Source organism: Theropithecus gelada, chromosome 4 (genome assembly GCF_003255815.1).
Source record: "Theropithecus gelada isolate Dixy chromosome 4, Tgel_1.0, whole genome shotgun sequence".
Lineage (NCBI taxonomy): Eukaryota > Metazoa > Chordata > Mammalia > Primates > Cercopithecidae > Theropithecus > Theropithecus gelada.
Window position 1 is genome coordinate 143929369 of NC_037671.1, and position 20227 is coordinate 143949595.

The window sequence follows — 20227 nt, forward strand, 5'->3', positions numbered from 1 at the left end:
CACACACAAAAGTTGTTTATCTGAAATTCAAATTTAACTGAAAGTGCTATATTTCACCTGGCAACCCTAGGACAAAGGGATAGGACACATTCAGTCCCTGGTTCTGAGTCCACCGTCTGCTCTCTGGTTTGTGCCCCTGCTCTGCGGTGGGCTCAAAAAAGGGGTCAGAACATTTGAAGGGCCAGACAGGAACAGAACCACCAGGTCTACGGCAACTAGAAGTGAATAAACGAGAGTCAAGCCCCCGACTAAAGCTATTAAAAAAAAAATACTACACTGGCTAAGGGTTGAAAAAAAAAAATCTGTGAGCCACAGTTAGCCCACAGCCCAGCAGTTTGCACTGCAACCCCTACTTTACAGGCACACGTCTAGAACTAACCACTCTGTTTTTAGGTCTGTGGGCATGCGGCTTCCCACCAGCCCTGGTTCCCATAGCTCAGCGAGGAGCTTCTATTTCACTTTTAGCATAGGCTGCCCTTCAGAGCCAGCTTCCTGGACTGCTCTGGTAGCACCATATGTGCTTTCTCTTTGCCACAAATTAGCAAGTCTTTTGAGATCTGAGGTATATAAAGCATTATGTGTAAGCTTCTTAATTCTTTCACTGGATGAGTAGTAGTTTCACATTTTAGAAAGTATTATTTTGTTCTACAAATGAAACTATAGGAGCTGTCGTCATCATGGGTTATGGAGTCCGAGGCTGTAAAGGAGGAAGTGAATTAACTTTGTCAAACAGCTACCACATTGCACTGTGAAGGGAATTCGATATAATTTAACACATCCAATCCTTACGACACCCTCTCTGGGGTATTATTATCCCTGTTTTACAGATGAAGCTAAGGCCCAAGGTAGTGTACAGAAGAGCAAGGCTGGGAACTCTCTCATTCTGATTTTCTCCACTATACACTGAACAGAGCCCTCACTTTTTGCTGCTTGCAAACCTCAGACAGTCATCTGAGGCCCCTGAGCCCTCCTGCTGCTCCACGCACAGAGGGCAGCCCTCACTGGGGTCTAAGCAGCTGTGGCCAGGTGTGATACCAAATGACACACCGAATCAGGCTTGAGAGCTGGCTCAACTGAAGACCCTCACAGTACCACCTTTCCTTGCCTGCCCTACATCCTTCAACTCTCCCAGCCTTCCTCCTCCTCCACTTTGGCTCTCGATTCCAGCTCTGTACCTAATTTTTCTCCTCCTGCCCTGTATGCTACTTGGGCAGACAAGATGGTGTTGCCCTACCCGACCTGACCTGTCACTAGATTTATGGAAAACCATGGATTCCTCTCCTCATGCCAAGCTGCTGTCTACAGATCTGATATTTTCTGAGGTTTACTACCACCACGGGAGCTAATGTAGACCAGCTTCTCTTTCCTCTTTCTATATTACTCGACTTTTCTTGTTGCTATGTGTGCAATTCATTTGTTGCCAGGTACTCAAGGTTGCCTCTTATCCGCTGAGTGGAGAATATATATATATGGATGGGGATTTTCTTCAGATTGGGGTGTCCTGAATTCTCCTACAGCCAATTTTAATGTACTTCTAAGTTGGCAAGAGATATATAAAGAAACAGTAATTATTTAATGCTATTGCATGAATTCTAATGTGCCACTGAGCATTAATTCCCCAGTGAAATGAAAGCGTGGTTAGCAACAGCAATTTCTTTAGAAAACGAGTCAGAATGCCTGATAAAGCCTGTTTTAAAAAATGAGAATTCTAGTAATCACTACTTGTAGAGGACAGATTGTTCTGTTTCTAAGAAGTATCTTGTTCTCCTAAGGAAAAGCCAGTGTTTCTAGCTCTAGCTCAAAAAATTGGATCATATGCATTTAATGGTTCTCTTTTTTTATGGCCAAATTTTGACATTATTTTATAAAACTCTTGTGCTGTTACCAAATGGAAGAGGGTACAGGGGAAAAAAAAAGAAAAAAGAAATACTTGACCAAAATGTAAGTCCATTTCTCTAAAACATTCTAAGGGATAATAATTTAGCAACTCAAAAGTTAGAGGTCAGAAAAGGGCTTAATCATATGTGAATATCTAGTCCATTCCTTTTTGGAAAGAAGCACTATTGCTGAGAACACTTCCCTTACATAGAATAGTTTGGCATCAGCTAAGGGTCTACCATTTGCAGTTATTTCCTCATCGGAAATATCTGTCTTGTGGTTAATGACTATGGTCTCCAGGCAGAAGCTGTCATTGAGTTCAGAAGTTGTCATTTTGCGTTTAAAGTTTTACCTCAGAGTTTTTGGTCTGTTTATTTGGCTGATTTTTAATTAACACAGAAACTCTGAATTCATTAGATTAGCCTTGCTAAAACCTCTGTGGTCAATGTGAGGCCAGCAAGTGACCCCTTGCAGGCCTGTGGTAACAGATGATCTTCCTCACTTGGTTCCCAGGCCAAGATCTTATAGGGCTTTCCCAACACGGGAAGCATCAGCAACTATAGATCTTTAGTGATTAAGAGAAAAAGGTATTCGTTTTGTGTTTGTGTGTGTGTGTGTGTGTGTGTGTGTGTGTGTGTGTGTGTTTTGAGATGGAGTTTCACTCTGGTCGCCCAGGCTGGAATGCAGTGGCGCGATCTTGGCTCACTGCAATCTCCCCCTCCTGGGTTCAAGTGATTCTCCTGCCTCAGCCTACTGAGTAGCTGGAATTACAGGTGTCTGGCTAATTTTTGTATTTTTAGTAGAGAAGTGGTTTCGCCATGTTAGCCAGGCTGGTCTCAACCTCCTGAGCTCAGGTGATCTGTCCGCTTTCGCCTCCCAAAGTGCTGGGATTACAGGAGTGAGCCACCGTGCCCAGCCAAAACAGGTATTCTTTGCTGGGATATCACAGATGCTCCCTTAATATCCTAAAGAGAGCTAAAAAAGTATTCCATAGAAAACAAACACTATTTTCATGTAGTGTCTAATCTCAAAAGGTTTTTTTTTAATACTTGTAATAAAAAGGTAAGCCCAAACATTCTAACTCACACATTTATCATTCTACAACTTCAAATTTTCACTACATTTCAATTCTTGCAGTAGTGACAAAATGCTTTTACAAATTGAAATATGCTATCTTTAAAAGATTTGTTTACAGATTAGTCAACCTTACAAAGACTAAACTCTTTTTTTCCTTTAGATTCCTTTTTTAAACTTTACAAATACTATGAGGCTATCACTAGTATTACTAGTAGTTAATAAAGTTACTAATTATTTAGTGATCGATAAAAATGAATTAGCTTGAATTTCATTAAAATGAGCAAAGTCAGATATAGTTACCTTTTTAAATTACATTCTTTTATTCTTCTTCTTTTTTTTTTTTGGAAACAAGCTATTCCCAGAGAGTCAAGCCCCATTCTTCAGTTGTCAAGAGGAGAATTGCAGGGCACAAGTATTTCCCCTTTTTCCTTTCTTTTGTGTGTGTATGTTTTCTAAAACAGACTTTTTTTTTAAAACAGAAGTTTTAGATGCACAGCAAAACTGAGTGGAAAGTACAAAGTTCCCATATATCCTCTGTCCCCCAAAGGCACAGCCTCCTCACTATCAACATTATGCACCAGAATCGTGCATTTATTACAACTGATGGACCTACACTGACACATCATTAGTACTCAAAGTCCATGACTTACATTAAGGCTCACTCTTAGTGTTGTATATTTCAGTGGTTTTGACAATGTATAATGGCATGTATTTACCACCATAGTATAATACAGAGTATTTTCACTGCCACGAAAATCCTCTATGTTACCTATTCATCCCTAACTCTCCCCAATCCCCAGTAATTTACTATCTGCATAGTTTTGTTTCATCCAAAATATCATATAATTGGAATCATAAAATATGTAGCCTTACATTGTAGCCATGTTACTTCTTTCACTTAGTAACATGTATTTAAGGTACCTCCATGCCCTTTTATTGCTTGATTGCTCATTTCTTTTTAGTGTTGAATAATATTTCTTTTCAGTGCTGAATAATACTCCATTGTCTGGATATAGTGCAGTTTAATTATCCATTTACCTATTGAGGAACATCTTGGTTGCTTCCAAGTTTTGGCAATTATGAATAAAGCTGTTAAAGAAGAGAGTTGCACAGTATAAGCATTTCCTTTTCAAATTAAGGCCAGAAATCACTATTTTCTTAATTAAAGGATTATGAATTGTAATTCTCTAAGTTATTACTATTTGAAGGTAGAATTCATAAAAAATAGATTGGCCATAAAATGCCACATATTATAGGAAAATTTGTTTTTCCTAAAAACAAAACAAAACAAAACCTTCTGAAGTAACTGTCCTTAAAACTGTCCATTATTAATAAGCGGAATATCCACTGTCATCTAGAATCCATGATCTCGTAAATTCTGAAAGTAATCCTTTCATACTGCTGATAACAGTTTTACAAATTATTATCTGGGCGTAACAATAATAAAAATGTATAAAAGGACTTTACTTACGAAATGTAATACTACCAGAAATGCTGGTTCTTAAGGATAATCTTGGAGTAGCAACTAGTGATTCTACAAGACTTAAAATCCATTATTGGTATGTCCCAAAAAGGTATTTTCTTATCATCATCCTTGTCATAGAAATAGCATTTATTGAACATTTACACATCAGGAAGTATGTAAAGCATTTCTCCGCTCATCCCTTACCACAACTCTGCAAGGAAGGTAGTCTCACCAGTGAGAGTTCCACTGCACAGATGAAGAAATCAAGAGGTTAAATAATTTTCCCAACATCAGATCTTAGCGATGGAGGTTGGCTACGAACTCACACTGAGTATGAAGCCTAAGATATATTACCTTGTACACTGTCCTGAGCCAAATGTGTGACCCATGCAATCTGGGGGAAACTTGCCTTCCAAATAAAGTGTTACTCATGTGCTGTTGATATACATCTTTGCATGTTTCTGTTACCTATCTCATTATTCTGGAAAAATTTACATTATGTTTAAGAGTGAGGCTTTCAGAAACATGACATGCAAAACCAACTTCCCATATTTCTTTTTTTGAAAACCTTGCAGATGCAGGGAAAGCATTAAATGTACTGCTATGTTAAGAAAGTGAAAATATGAATATCTCTTACTTCTGGTACCCTGTAGGGAAAAAGTTACCTGACATATACTGAAACAGAACTTTGCTTTACATACATTTTAATAGCTAAAGTTCCTTGCTTTGAAAGATTTCTGTTCACCTCTACTTGGGCATCCTACACGGTTCTTTCATCACCATGAGTCTTGGTTTCATCGAGGACTGTATTTCATCACCAAAAGAACACTCTAGTAATTTCATTTTATGTTACTGAAAAGACACACATTGCTCAATATACTAGCTTGAATGTCAGTAATACTCTAAGCATTGCCCCTAAATGGCAGTATCAGATTTCTTATTAAACACATGCAGAGAAAAAGTACTGAGATACAGAGTATTTTTCAAAGCTCTCTTCTATGGTTTCATCTAGACTTCTGTGTTACTAAGATTTCACTAAAAATGGCAAATAATTATTTTAGACTATATGTGATACAGTACCATCTTTAAGGCAAGCACTAACATCTGATATGCCTGTATCATGACCACCCTAAAATCATATTTTCTATAGACTGAAGATCATCTGAGGTATTTTGTAAGTGATGGCAAATACTTCCTGGGCCTGCAAACGCATTACTCTAACATTTCTGGTAGGGTTTTAAAATCTGATAGAACTTGATTTTTTTCTCCAAAATGGTTAAAAAAAAAAAATCATCTTCATCATCATCATTCATTCTATTGTTGCTGGATGGCAAGTGGCCAGCAATAAATATATGCCCGATTCGGCAACCTGTTAAAATAGACTGCATTACTTAATATGAGCTTTGAATGCAATGACTTCCAATTTTCTTCAGCTATTTTATGGCTTAAAAATCGGGCAAAGACCTCCATAAATTTAAGAAGTAAAAGGAATGTCAAGTTTGTCAGCAGAGGTGAAATTGTTTTATTATTCCAAAAGACTACACAAAGCTGCAAAACAGTAAAAATATGAGTATCTATTAGACCTACTGCAGATAATATAGATATATTTACCCCATGAGCAAACCTCTTTCTCCTTTGCTTCTTGCTGAAACTGACAACTGTAAAAGCCTAATGTTCTTTCTCAGACTCTTCACAGCTAGAAGTAGCTACTGGTCAAAGTTCCAGCCAATGGGACATTTGTCAAGGTCAATGGGTATCTTTGCTTTCCCTCTTCCTTCTGCCTTGAACAAAGGTGTGGCACGTGCACATATGCTGTCGCAGTGGTTTTTCTGCCAGGAGAACTGCGGTGGTATCTTTTTTTTTTTTTTTAAGAGACAGTGTCTTGCTGTGTTCCCCAGGGTGGAGTGCAGTGGCGCAATCTTGGCTTACTGCAACCTCCGTCTCCTGGGTTCAAGCGATTCTCCTGCTTCAGCCTCCCAAGTAGCTGGGACTACAGTTGCTTGCCATCACGCCTGGCTAATTTTTCGTAGTTTTAGTAGAGACGAGGTTTCACTCTGTTGGCCAGGCTGGTCTCAAACTCCTTACCTCGTGATCCACCCGCCTTGGCCTCCCAAAGTGCTGGGATTACAGGCATGAGCCACTGCGCCCGGCCAGTATCTTCTCTTAAGGAGGGGTCAGCCAGTTATGTTTAAAGTTCAAACTAAAGTTTGAGCTACCACCAATCACTAAGGCATTTAGCATTTAAGTAGTTATCCTTTGGTTGGTTGTTTAAAACTAGAGTGATCAGCTCAAAACTGGGCTATGTACCATTGCTCCAATTTGAGAAAACAGAAGTTTTTCTCTGCAGTATTTTTCATATTATTTGGTAGCTGAAACTTCTCTAAAGGTTTGACAGTGACAATTGTGTAATAATAAATAGTATGATTTACCAAAAAAATTACAGTAGCCAAGTCCTCTGATTAAGTTTTAAAGACTCATGTGGGCTTGGGGGAAGGCACAAATGGTTAAAAACAAAAAAACAGAGGTATGTGGTCAGGGTTCTGGGATTCAGTCAGAAAATAGCAACATCATAGAATAATTTGAGGAGTTTTTCTCCACCTTGTTTGAAAAAAGTAAAATATGTGATCAAAATCAAATACATTATTCAAGTAAATATTGTTATCAAAGAAGGCTATATTACATACTTTGGTATAAACCTCAAATATTAAAGTATCTTCTGTAATACAATTTATTCATAGTGCTAGTAAAAACTGAATTACCCCAATAATTACATACCACTCTGTTAATAACATTAAACAGCTTTAGTTTTGTGAAAAGGGGCTCTTGTTAAAAAATATTTTATAATAGTATTTGTATTAAATACTATGCTTCTAGTCAGTAAAACTGATAATACTATTTGAAATGTTTAATTTTTACCTAATTTTACAGGGTATCATAGCTGAATTACAATTTTTCTTTCTCAAATGTAAAATTTCTGACCCTCAAATATGTATACATGAAAGAATACAACTTTCTCCCCAAAGTTTTACTGTAACTACATGAAATCTTATTTAAAATAGGTCAGTATACTTGTGATCTTCTACTATCGATTTCCATATAAACTGACTCTCACACTGTTTTCTTTTCAATGTTGGAATAATATTAGAATTCCACATCCTTCATTTCTGGAAACAAGACTGTTGTTCCAAACAGAGAAGTATGACCTTCTACTGTTGACAGAAAATACCTTCCCAGTACTGAATATAAAATGCTGTCCTTGGCTTAGGACTCTCTAACTTGATTTAAAATATCCTTGTTTAAAATGCTCCTCCAAACCAGAAGGATATTTTACCTTCTACAGGATGCTCTGTCAGGATTTATGAAGGATCTGTCCCTCTTGCCTGCTTACTTGGTCCTGTCTCAGAAGGTCACCCTCCCAACAACTAACTACTCACCTTTGAATTTTACTGACAAAGAACCAAGGTCGTGAAATCTAGTGGATTGAATACATGGCCTGCATTTTTTTTTTCTTCTGAGACAGGATCTTGCTCTGTCTCCCAGGCTGGAGTACAGTGGCACGATCTCAGCTCACCACAGCCTCAACCTCCTGGGCTCAAGTGATTCTTCTGCCTCAGTCTCCCTAGTAGGTGGGACTACAGGCACGTACCACCATGCCTCGCTAATTTTTAGTAGAGACGGGATTTTGCCATGTTGGCCAGGCTGGTCTTGAACGCCTAACCTCCAGGGATCTGCCCACCTCAGTCTCCCAAAGTGCTGGGATTACAGGCATGAGCCACCGCCCCTGACCCTGCAAATGTTTACTTTGAGCAATGGTAAAAATGTTCCAGGGGCCACAGCCCTCCCTAACAGTGGCCTACTCCTGTAGAACTCACAGAGAAGGAAGCAGCTCACACCTTCCTCAGCCAGGCACAAAGCAAATTCCCCAAGAGATTCAATGGGGCAGCAGGGTGGAAGCTGTCCTAGTACTGGACTCTCCAGACCAAAAGCCATTCCGGTGTTCCTTTGTGCCAGGCAGAACCATTCCTTCCTTCCACAATCATCTTGAGCACCTACAGCTATATGGCCTACACTGCATTCAATTCCTGTCCACAAGGAGCTCACTGGTGTACAGCTGTATATCTGTGATGATCTTATCCACATTACGAAGTGTTGTCATTCTGGTTCCATTTCGGCTTTTTTTCTTCTTCCAGGCTTGACTCTCTGGGTACTGGGCCCTGCTCAGCTTAGACTAATCACTACTATGATATGCCTTGCCAGTATTCTTTGGAATCCAGACTCAGATCTCAATTCTATTCTCAGAACTAATGGTAACCATCTTTTGTAAAGGACTTGTCTTCCTAGGATGATCTCAAGTCTTTGGGACCCTCTACTCACTGGTCCAGACTACCACAATAAAATGTCATTATGTACACCGAAACGAGGCAAGAAACATGGTCCTGTGTGTGCTATTTGCTACTCAGCCAGGCCTGCTTACAGAAATTCTATAATATACGTAGACACTGATTCACTGTAATCTAAGTCTCTCTTCCTCAGATCAACTAATTATTGATGAAAACACTTAAGTATTTCCCCATATTTCACTGATAAAGCTGTTGAGTTTTTTCCAAAAATATCTTCAGCATAAGGCTCTGAATTAGGAAGTAGCAAACCAAGGTTTGGGTAACAATCATTTCAAAGTAGAAGGAAGGCTTTAACTAGTTTTCAACTGCTATGTAGCTGGGTCTTTGATGTGGTGCTCAAGCAGGCAACTGAGCCCACAGCAAGGTGGTGGCTGACAGAAGAGGTTCTCTGTTCTAATACCCTGACATCACAGGACACTGGCTGGACTTTGCCCAAACCCTTGAAAGATGCCAATTATATTTAAGGCTCATCTCTCTCAATCACAAAATCTGTGAAGAAGTAGTTATCACTGTTACACCACTTTAGAGAGTGTCAGAAAAACAAACTAGTCAAACTGAACAAAAGATCGCATTATAAAATGTAGTTCTGCTGTAAACTGCTTTTCCCAGGTTCTAGCCCTAATTTAAAAATATGGCAGGTATGATCTGAATCAAAAAGGTTTTGTTTCTTCCTTTTAAATAAGGAGTCAGGGTGTTTCTCTTCATGCCTATAGATTCAAAGTTGTAATACAACGATCCAAAAAGGATAGAGTGGTTACCATCCTCGCTGCAATTAACACCTTCCTTTTGTCATAATGATGTAAGCCACAAATCTGTTAAATACCATGAGAGAAATGTATTTCTAATATGATCACAATCTCATATATTTTTACCAATACTTAGCAATTGTATCATGTAATCAATGATCAAGTATTTTCAGCACTTAGTTGATGCCTAACATGTCAGTATTCTGCTTAATCTTAATGATGAACTGCAGGTTATTTTTGTTTGTGTCCTGTGATTCTCAGTTTCTCCAAGTAGGTTAACAGAGTGGAAGGTATGGGAATGTGCCCAGGTTCTTTCCTACATGATCCAGGATGTCAGTCTAATCAGCTTCTGCACTCTGTGGTCATGCAAGTGTTGATGATTAAGTGACCTATCATCAAAAGGACAAATTCTGTAACCACGAAAATGATAGAGTCTCAGATAGTCCTACAGAATCTTGTACAGACAAATCAAATAGCTGAAATTGATAGGAGAGGTGGTGGAGAAATAAGTAGTTGAAGAATACCCTAAATTTTAAATTATTCAATATTCCTAGGGGATGAGAAGGAGTGAAGAGAGCAAACACGTAAGCCTTGTATCATATTCAGAAATAAAAATAACAGTGGCAAAAACATTTGGGGCCTTGCAAAATTTACCACTACTACAATATAGGTAAATTCCACATAAGCAACTGTAATGCATATTTATCTTAACTCTCGCTGTATTCTAACATACACAGTAACAGCAAGTTTCCAAATCCAAGTACAGCTGACCCTTGAACAACATGGGTTTGAACTTGGGAGTCTGCTTACACTTGGATTTTCTTCCACCTCTGCCTGAGGCAGCATGAACACGTCTCTTCCTCCTTCTCAGCCTACTCAACACGAAGACAACAAGGAATGAAGACCTTTATGATGACTCACTTCCACCTGATGAATAAATATATTTTCTCATGATTTTCAAAATAACATTTTCTTTTCTATAGCTTACTTTGTCATAACAATACAGTATATCATACACATAACATACAAAATACATGTTAACTGACTGTTTATGTTTAGTGAGTAAGGCTTCCAGTCAGCAGTGGGCTATTGGTAATTAAGTTTGTAGGGGGAAACTGAAAGTCATACGCAGGTTTTCAACTGCATGAGCGGTTGGTGCCCCAATCCCTGCATTGTTCAAGGGTCACCTGTAATTTCATTCCTTATCATCTCCAGAAGAACCTCACTGGAAAATTAGAAAATGAGAACTCCCATTCAATGATTCACAAGACCAGAGTATTTCTTACCCTTAATTATATATTCTAGAAGTTAAGCACACTCTTTTCCTGTGATACCTGTTTTTATAATCACCAGAACAATTATTTTCTACTTTTCACTTTACTGTAGAACTCAGAGCCAGCCCTATGGCTGTCAGTCATGAATTTCCTCACTGTTAAAAGTCACTCATGATACATGAATATTTTATTTGTAAATGAAGTTGTTACTAAAAACATAAAAGCCCCAACAGGGGCTTTTAATTTTGACACTACTGACATTCGGGATGGATAACTCTGTGTTTGGGGGTTGGGGAGGGCAGCCCTGTGCATTTTTGGACTCAAAGTGGTATCCCTGGCCTGTACACACTAGATGTCTGTATTTCACCCTGTCAGATGTGAAAACCCTTATCTCCAGACACTGGCAAATGTACCCTGGGGAGCAAAACAGCCTTAGTTGAGAACCAATGGTTAAAGCACATTGTTCAATTAGAATAATAATCCCAGGACTCACACAGCACTATCTACTAGTTATAATTCCAGACACTTTACATATATCAACACATTTAATTTAATCCTCAATAATAACTCCACAAAGTTAGGCCTATATTTACCTTCATTTAACAGGTGACAAAACCGAAGTACAGGGAGGTTAAGTAACTTGCCCAAGGTCACTGGACACATGAAAGAGAGAGAAATCAAAATCAGGGAGTTTGGCTCTAGAGTTTTTGCTCCTAACTTTTACACTATACCTGCTAAGATGCAGGGTGAATAAACAAAAATTAGAATTATTTTTCATTCAAGATTTTCAGTCGTCTGGCCAGACATGGTGGCTCACAGCTGTAATCCCAGCACTTTGGGAGGCCGAGGTGGGCGGATCACTTGAGGTCAGATGTTTGAGACCAGCCTGGCTAACATGGTGAAGCCCCATCTCTAGTAAAAATACAAAAATTAGCCAGGTGTGGTGGCATGTACCTGTAATCGCAGCTACTCAGGAGGCGGAGGCAGGAGAATCACTTGAATCCAGGAGGCGGTTACAGTGAGTTGAGATTGCACCACTGCACTCCAACCTGGGTGACAGAGCAAGACTCTGTCTCCGGGGGTGGGGGTGTGTGAATTTTCAGTAGTCTTACAACACTGGGTACTTTAAGTACCCCTATTGAGCCCAGAATACAAACAATAATGGAATGGAAATAAGATAGCTTGTCAAAGGCTTCAACAAACGTCCTAAGCAAAAAATGGAATATTCTTCCTATTTATCAGTACTCCTTACATGTGGATCTGGCATGTTTGCTTGCCTTCTCTGTTTATTTGCATGTACTAAAAGTTGCTATACAAAGGAACTACTGTACAACTACCAACCGAGCTTCTTTTGATTTGCATTACTCCTACCAGCAACCTGAGGCACAAAATATCTCTTGGGTAACAGTTTATGTTTGTTGAACATAAATCACAGCAAAGTCAGAGACCCAGCTGAAGAGGACTCCATGTGATGTTGCTGGTTTGAAAAAGGAGGGAGTGTTCAGTTCTTGCTTTGGCAACTTGTATGAACACTGGAACAACACAGAGAAGATGAGCATGGCCCCTCTGCAAGGATCATGTGCAAATTTATGAAGCACTTCGTATTTTTTTTTTTCCTTTTTGAGACAGGGTCTTGCTCTGTCGCTCAGGCTGGAGTGCAGTGGCTCGATCTTGGCTCACTGCAATCTCCGCCTCCCAGGTTCAGGTGATTCTCCTGCCTCAGCCTCCCAAGGAGCTGGATGACAGGTGTGCACCACCATGTCTGGCTAGTTTTTGTAATTTTTAATAGAGATGGGGTTTTGCCATGTTGGCTGGGCTACATTCCATATTTTTAAGATGGTAGTACAACATGGAGACTATAGCCAAGAACACTGTATTGTACACTTGAAAACTGCTAAGAAAGTACATTTTAAGTGCTCCCGCCAAAAGAAATGGTAAGAATGCGAGGTAACAGATACGGTGATTAGCTGAATTTAGCCATTCCACAATGGATACATATTTCAAAATGTGTACACCATAAATGTATACAATTTTTATTTGTCTAAATGAATGAATGAATGAAAAGAAAAAGGAGGGAGCAAAGTGATGAAGAAAGCAGGTGGCCTTCAGAAACTGAGAGTCCCCTGGCTGACAGCAAGGAAATGGGGACCTTAGTCCCACAGTTGGCAAGGAACCGAATTTTGCCAACAACCTGAGTGAGCTTGTAAAACAGATTCTCCCCTGAGCCAGATAAGAGCCTGGGCCAGCTGACAGCTCATTTTTGGCCTTATGAGACTCAGTGCAGAGAAACCAAACAAGCCCACTCTGACTCTGACCTACAGAACTGTAAGATATTAATTCAGATTGTTTTAAGTCACTCTGTTTGTGATGGTTTGTCACAGGAATGAAAGAAAACACACCACACGACATGCCCAAGGAAGAACAGTAAGTCACCCACTGCCATACCATGAATTACCAAGTGGCAGAGAGGGATTCAGAAACCTGGTCTTCAAACCCCAAAACTATTTCCTTAAGTCATCAGTATCTGCATAGGTTTCCTAGCATGCAAGTAGTTTTGCATCCGTTCACCTGCTGGCTCCTCACATCCAGGAAAGGTAGGCATCATCATCACTCTCACAGATAAGAGATAAAGCTCAAATGCATTGTATACCTTCACAGGGTTGGATTGTTAATAAGCGGCAAAGCTACAAGCTCTTTCATCTCAGTGCCTTCGTGTGTGCTGCCTTTAACACTAAGATAGTAAGTAGGTTAAAACAAAGTGAGCCATAAAAACAGAGAAAAATAATTTTCTGCTGTTCAGGGGATAAGAACAGGCAAGAATTTATGGAATGAAGAAGATTTAAATTGGGTCTTGATAGGTAGGATTTCAAAAGGAGACTTGATTATTTTGTAAATTTGGAATCAAATTCTGGATTTGATGTGCGCAGGTATGCGTTTTAACTGGTCACCATTAAAGGGTTCACACTTCATCGCATAATGAAGCAGCAATGTGAGAGGCTGTGAAACGGTTACTATCTCAGGGAAAGTAAGTTTTGTTCATGAACTGATATTTTGCAGGCATGTTTGTATCACAGTTAATGGAACAACATAAAATGCTAAAGCTGGGGAACTGTCATTTCAATAAGGTAAAACCTTCCATAATGAATATATAGCAGAACCCTGGACAACTTGCCTCTGACAAGTAGGCCCACAACAGAGAAATCTCCAATAAGGTAAACACAGCAAAGCAGATGTCTGGATGCAGCAGAGATGCCAGAAAACCTCTGCGCAGCCAGGCAATCCTCTCCTTCCTGTCACTTAGGAGGCTCTCTGCCATGCCTACATTTGCACTAAAAATCAATACTCCACCCCCTGGCCATAGATGATTAGACACTTAACTAAAGCTGGGTCAGATTCTCCACTCTGGGAATTTGGAATTGAGCCTCTGAGGGGCTTATTATAAAGTCTATTAGTGTTTAAACTTATTGGCCATGTAAACTTGAGGACTGATTCATAAGACAGCCTGTCTGCAGAGGAAAGAATAAAGCAGGTATGACTGGAGGAAAGAATAAAGCAGGTATGACTGGAGGAAAGAATAAAGCAGCTATGACTGGAGGAAAGAATAAAGCAGGTATGACTGAAGATAAAAGACTAGCTATCCCAGAATAAGAAATGAGGAATAGCGGGGTCTTGGTTCCCGGGACCTTCACATTTGTAATTCCAGGCTCTGTGAGGTCTTCACCTAAATCCATGAGAGATCCCTTTTTGTAATAAATATCCCCTCCACCCACCGATCCCAAATTGAGTGGATTTACATTCTTACTAACAAATGATCTCTTGTATCAGATTCTCAAAAAAGTACTTGGGAACTTGTGTCTTCCTTGATAGGTCAATCTACTTGTCTGCCTTGTCCAAATATGGCAGAGTGGTTGAATCCCACTAAGGAAAAATCAAACTAGTGAGTAGAGGGGGCCAGCTGCCGGCTGTGACTGCGTGCTCAGCAGTGCCCAGCAAGTATTCTGTTTCTTGACTCAGCCTTCTCATTGCCTCCTGTCAACCTGCAGCTACCACCCCAACTCTCTGGCCTCATTCAGTGACCTTCTTGAAAGAACTGTCTGTGCCCTCCCTTAGCTCCACCAATACTGTGCCCTTCCAATACAGGTGCCACCCTGAATACTGCACTGAATTGGCCCCAGTAAGGGTCATCTTCTACCCGCTTCTGACCAAATCCACAGAACAATTCTTAGTTCTTATCTTGACTCTCAGCAGCATTTGAGACTGCTGAGACTCACTCCTTCAAATACTGAATATCTAAAAATGCTTGAGTGCCACACTCTGCCAGTTTTCTTTCTGCATCTCTCTGATTGCTCTTTCTCTGTCGCTGCTTACTCTGCACATCCTGTAAATGTTGATGTTCCTTGGGCTTCTAGGCCCTTGACTCTTTTTACAGGACACATCATCCCTAAGGGATCTTATTTATTTCCATAGTTTGATGGCCTCAAGATGGGCATCTCTAGCCTAGACCTCTCTTTGCAGTGCTTATTGTATACATCTAACTGCTCACAAGAGACCTCCACTTGGACATCTTTCTCCTCCAATGCCACATATCCTAAACCACATCCATTACCCCTCTCCACTCCTCTCTTTTTCCTGACGATTCCAACCATGAGAAAACCCGTGACCCAATCAGGAACCCAAGAACCTCTTTATCTCCATTTCCTCTCTCACTCTCCATTTTTAAGTGCTCACAAAGTTCTATAAATTCCGTTTTTAAGTATCTCAAGGATCTGTTCACTTTCTTTATCTTCACTACCCCTTTATGCATTTAGGCCATCCTCACCTCTCATCTGGATCACTGCCGAGCCTTCTAACACATGTCCTAGACTCTAGTCTTATCCAAAAATGCAGATTTGATATTATTTCTGCAACTTAAAACCCTCCCATGGTTCCTGATGATCTCAGGATAAAGTCTAAACATCTGGTCAGACCCCTTCTCTGCTTCATTTCTGTGGCCCACTTCCTCTTCTCAGCACTACTACTCTGGCTCAGTCCTCTGGCTGCCCTGGGGACCTTCATATAATCCATTCCTATCCTGCAGCCCTCTTCATCTTGCCTGCAACTGGCTAATTCCCATTCATCCTCAGGTCTAATACTTTACTTCATTTAGAAAGTGTTCCTGAACCCCTCAATCTGCCAGAGTTATGTTCTATCCCAGGCTCCCATAGTACCTCTAGGCTCCTCCCAGGGTACTTGTCCCAGGGCCTCCTTACTCTCTATCCCTTTGGGCTCCATGTGGGCAGTGGTGATACTGGTCTTGTTTACTGTCATCTCTCCAGTGTCTTGCACAGGGTGACACTTCTAAATATTTGTGGGAGAGTTGTTGGAAATGATTCTTAATCTGATTTATTAAAGGAATACAATATTAAAATTAAAAAAAATATTCGGGTTTGAATGGACACTGTGTTTCCCCATTTGCAGAAAGAGTTATACTGTCCGGATCTCTTAGGATCAATTAAACAGAGACTTTGTTGTCACTTCTATATAAAACTTCAGTGTCAAGTCAGTAATAATGTATTATTTGGACTCATAGAATTCTTTTTGGTGATATATGCTCACTGTGAATTTAAAATTCAAACTGCATTTTTGTTAATGTGGTCATACTTTATAGAATCTCTTGCTTAAACATTAAATAATTGTAACATTATGTATCCTAAACTTTAGGAGTCATAGTTGCCCCAAGATGAGGGAGAAAAAAGGAAGCAAATTTAGATTTGTTTCTTCCAGTGACTATTATCTTTCTCTTGATTTAAACAACTTTCCAGAACCCCCAATAACTTTCATTAATGCTTGACATTATTTTAGATAATTATATACACACACATAACCATGTACATATTATGCATATATATATATATAAAATCTCATCAAGGTGATATATACATACATGAACACACACTAGTAAACACAGTGCTTAAGTTGAGTACAATATTACTCTTGAGAGGCTTTTCCAAACAAACTGAGCATTGGTGCTGCTTTCAGAATTAAAGCATGTTGTCTGCCACAAGCGGGGGTAGAAATCGTGCCAGCCCTCACCTCATTTCCCTTTACTTCCTTCTCAGGTAGAGGAGTGACTGCAACAAGAGTCCTGATTCTTTATTCCAAGTGGGTAAGATCTGAGACTGCCAAGGCACCAGGGGGTGTGGGGAACCCAGCAGAAATGAGTGCACAAGAAGAGGGTGGGGGCAGGGACCAGACAGACCTGGGTTCCAACCTCGAAGGAGCTGCTCGACCCTGGGCAATTTGCTTGCCCCTTCCTGGCCTCAATTTCCTATGTATAAAATGAGGAGAATAAGGTCAAATACCAGTATTCTGAGAAAAACCAAATACTTGTTCTGAGAATTCAATGAGAATATGTACATAAAGTGGTGAGCATAGTATCTAACAGGAAGTGAACACTCAACAAATGGTATCCAGTAGTTACCGGCATACTTTTCACCAGTCTAGAATTAAAACTGTAGACAGCTGGGCACAGTGGCTCACGCCTGTAATCCCAGCACTTTGGGAGGCTGAGGCGGGTAGATCATGAGGTCAGGAGATTGAGACCATCCTGGCTAATACAGTGACACCCCATCTCTACTAAAAATACAAAAAATTAGCTGGGCATAGTGGCAGGCGCCTGTAGTCCCACCTACTCGGGAGACTGAAGCAGGAGAATGGCATAAACTCGAGAGGCAGAGCTTGCAGTGAGCTGAGATCACACCACTGCACTCCAGCCTGGGCCACAGAGCAAGACTCCATCTCAAAAAACAAACAAACAAACAACAAACAAAAACTGCAGATAAAGGAAACAAAAATCTATGCCAAGATGAGATGTTAAAAATCTCACTATTGATTGCCTTAATTATATATAATAATACTAACTGATGGTATAAAATCAATTAAGGAGCCACTCTCAGAACAGGAAGAATAACAAATACATTCTATTAGGAGAAAAAGGGAATACATGATGGAGTACAACTGAGAAGCCGCACTTTTTATTAAAAGTATAGTTTTAACTGTTGCCTCTGTTTTAAACCTAGAGAAAAAGAGAAAATTATCATTGTTATTGTTGCTGCTGTTATTCATAAACCAAATATACTTGCAAATTAATAGCTGAGGTTTAAAAGTCAACTGGTCGGGCATGGTGGCTCCCGCCTGTAATCCCAGCACTTTGGGAGGCCAAGGTAGGAAGATCACCTGTTGAGATCATGCCACTGCACTCCAGCCTGGGCGACAAGAGCAAAACTCCGTCTCAAAAAAAAGAAAAAAAAAGCCAACTGAGGAAGATAATTTTTATTTTAAATATGAAGGCAAAATTCTGTTTAAAAGAGAAATGTCTAACTTGGGGACTTGGTATATACCAGTGGAAGACTCTGGGCTGCATAACACACAACAGACACTCTTATGGCTACTAATGTGTTGTGTGTCCCCTGGATTTGTGAAGACAGGGCACTCCAGAGTAAAGTAACCCTGAGGTGAAGGAAGAACCTTCCCTTCCTGCCAGTTTGGCTTATCACTTTCAAATCAGCCCCTGAAAGTGCTGTCTGCAAAAATCCCCCAGTGTTTTGGAAAACACTAGCAACACGCTGATGCATGAGATTTCAAATCAACCAAAGGCATTACTTTCTAAGATAGCTTTTGAGCAATTCTACTGAAAGCTAAAGGTCCACAAATGTGCTAACTAATCATGTAACTAGACAGCTTCCTCCCTCAGGAATTCTAAAAGGTTAGGAGCGAGTGCCCACAGGTCAGAAAAAGGTGATCCTTCTGAACACCAGTGGTAATGTATGGAATTCACCTCTCAAGGTTCCAGGAAGCGAGAGGGCTGCTCGTTCCCTGTTGCCAATCATAGTCAATTACTTAGTATTAAGGTTACTAGTCTTCTGACGTGTGTAAAATATACACTACCACTTCTGCAACTCTCCTGCTGTCTGCCTTTGCACCATTAGCACCGCATCTCACCAGCAGAACACACTCAAGGATGGAAGATCATTAAGAGCATGGGTAAAAAGTATGACAGAAAAAGACAGCTAATACTAAATTAAGCTAATTATTAAGCTAGAACTAACACCTGATTACCTGCAGCATATCTGGCTAAAAAATCCTCAACCTCTATTACCACATCCATCAAAAGTGGAGAATTTCTGTCAAAACTTGTATTTATCAAGAATACATAAATTCAGACTAGTTTTCTAATAAATAAACTACCACTGGTTAACTCAGACCAATACCTGGTATTATACTTTGCCAAACTTCTTCCTAGTTTTCAAAGAAGTCCCTTCTAAATGTCTAAATTGTAGAGCCTTTACCTTATAAAAACCTAGGGTGTAATTCTTCAGATCACAGGTGGGTGGAGAACTACAACCACAGAAGCAAATACACTGACTTCCCAGACTCTCAGGTATATTCTAATAGGATGGTAGTTAAAGCTTTAAGCAAGAAGCAGATGGACAGCATCACCATCTCCCACTCTCCCAAAGACAGCTGTTTTTAAACTTCCTATTTCAGCTTATCCTACTAGGCTATATCTTAGAATATGACTCTTTTTTCAATTTATAAAATTACAATGGTTTGTTTTCAATCAATTTTAGAAACATTTGACAAGGTACAGGAAGTAAACAGAAATAACCTTTGATTTTAATTTTCCTATTTGCTTTACCATCAACAGCAAGCAGATTTAAAATTCTAAGATTGAAAAATATAGACCTAGGGGGATTTTAAAAAGCTTGGGAAAAGAGACCCAAATATCCTCGTGCCCAATGAAGAATATCTTTCCTTCTATTAGTTGGTTTTTATTAAACAATTCCTGCCTTGAAGTCTAACATGAAATACTTTAAAAGTTAAAATTAATATCATAGATTAAAAGCTTTCTATTATTTTAGGTTGAATCATAAGAACTTAAGTGTACCTCGTATTTAAGACTAAAACAGCCAAAATGTTCTTCAGAAAATCTTTAAGAGTATAATGTTCCAATAAAAGGAAATAAACTTTTAGAACATTAGTTGGTGTTCTGTTTCCAAATCTAATCCTCCAGGCATAAACTACAAAGTTAATAAGGAGCAGATTAAAACCACCCAAGAACAAATTATTAATTCAGTTTTCCATTTCACTCTTGAATTCTTGTCTTAAATGCACTAGGAATCTCTGCTGGCAACGTAGTTAAAGCTGCAGCAGCTCTAATAATCAATGGATATTATCACAAAGGGTGGATACATCCTAAAATGAAAGCACCATATGCCTAATTATTGAGCTAAATTTACACACATAGCTATCTCTGAATGAAATATTTTCAGCTCACAAAAATTATTTCTTTCTATGCCCTGAAGGTATTTCTCCAGATTTCTTTTTCCCCTGGCTTTCTTTCCTCCT

At 39.6% G+C, this 20227-nt stretch overlaps 1 protein-coding gene and 1 non-coding gene across 2 annotated transcripts in view; one reads left to right on the plus strand and one right to left on the minus strand.

Annotated features, from left to right (window-relative positions):
* MAN1A1 (mannosidase alpha class 1A member 1) overlaps positions 1-20227 on the minus strand; it is a 169017-nt gene that overhangs the window by 134114 nt on the left and 14676 nt on the right. The window lies entirely within an intron of this gene.
* On the plus strand, positions 12348-12449 carry LOC112623907. Its single transcript, XR_003119263.1, has one exon. It is a non-coding gene; the product is annotated as a U6 spliceosomal RNA (small nuclear RNA).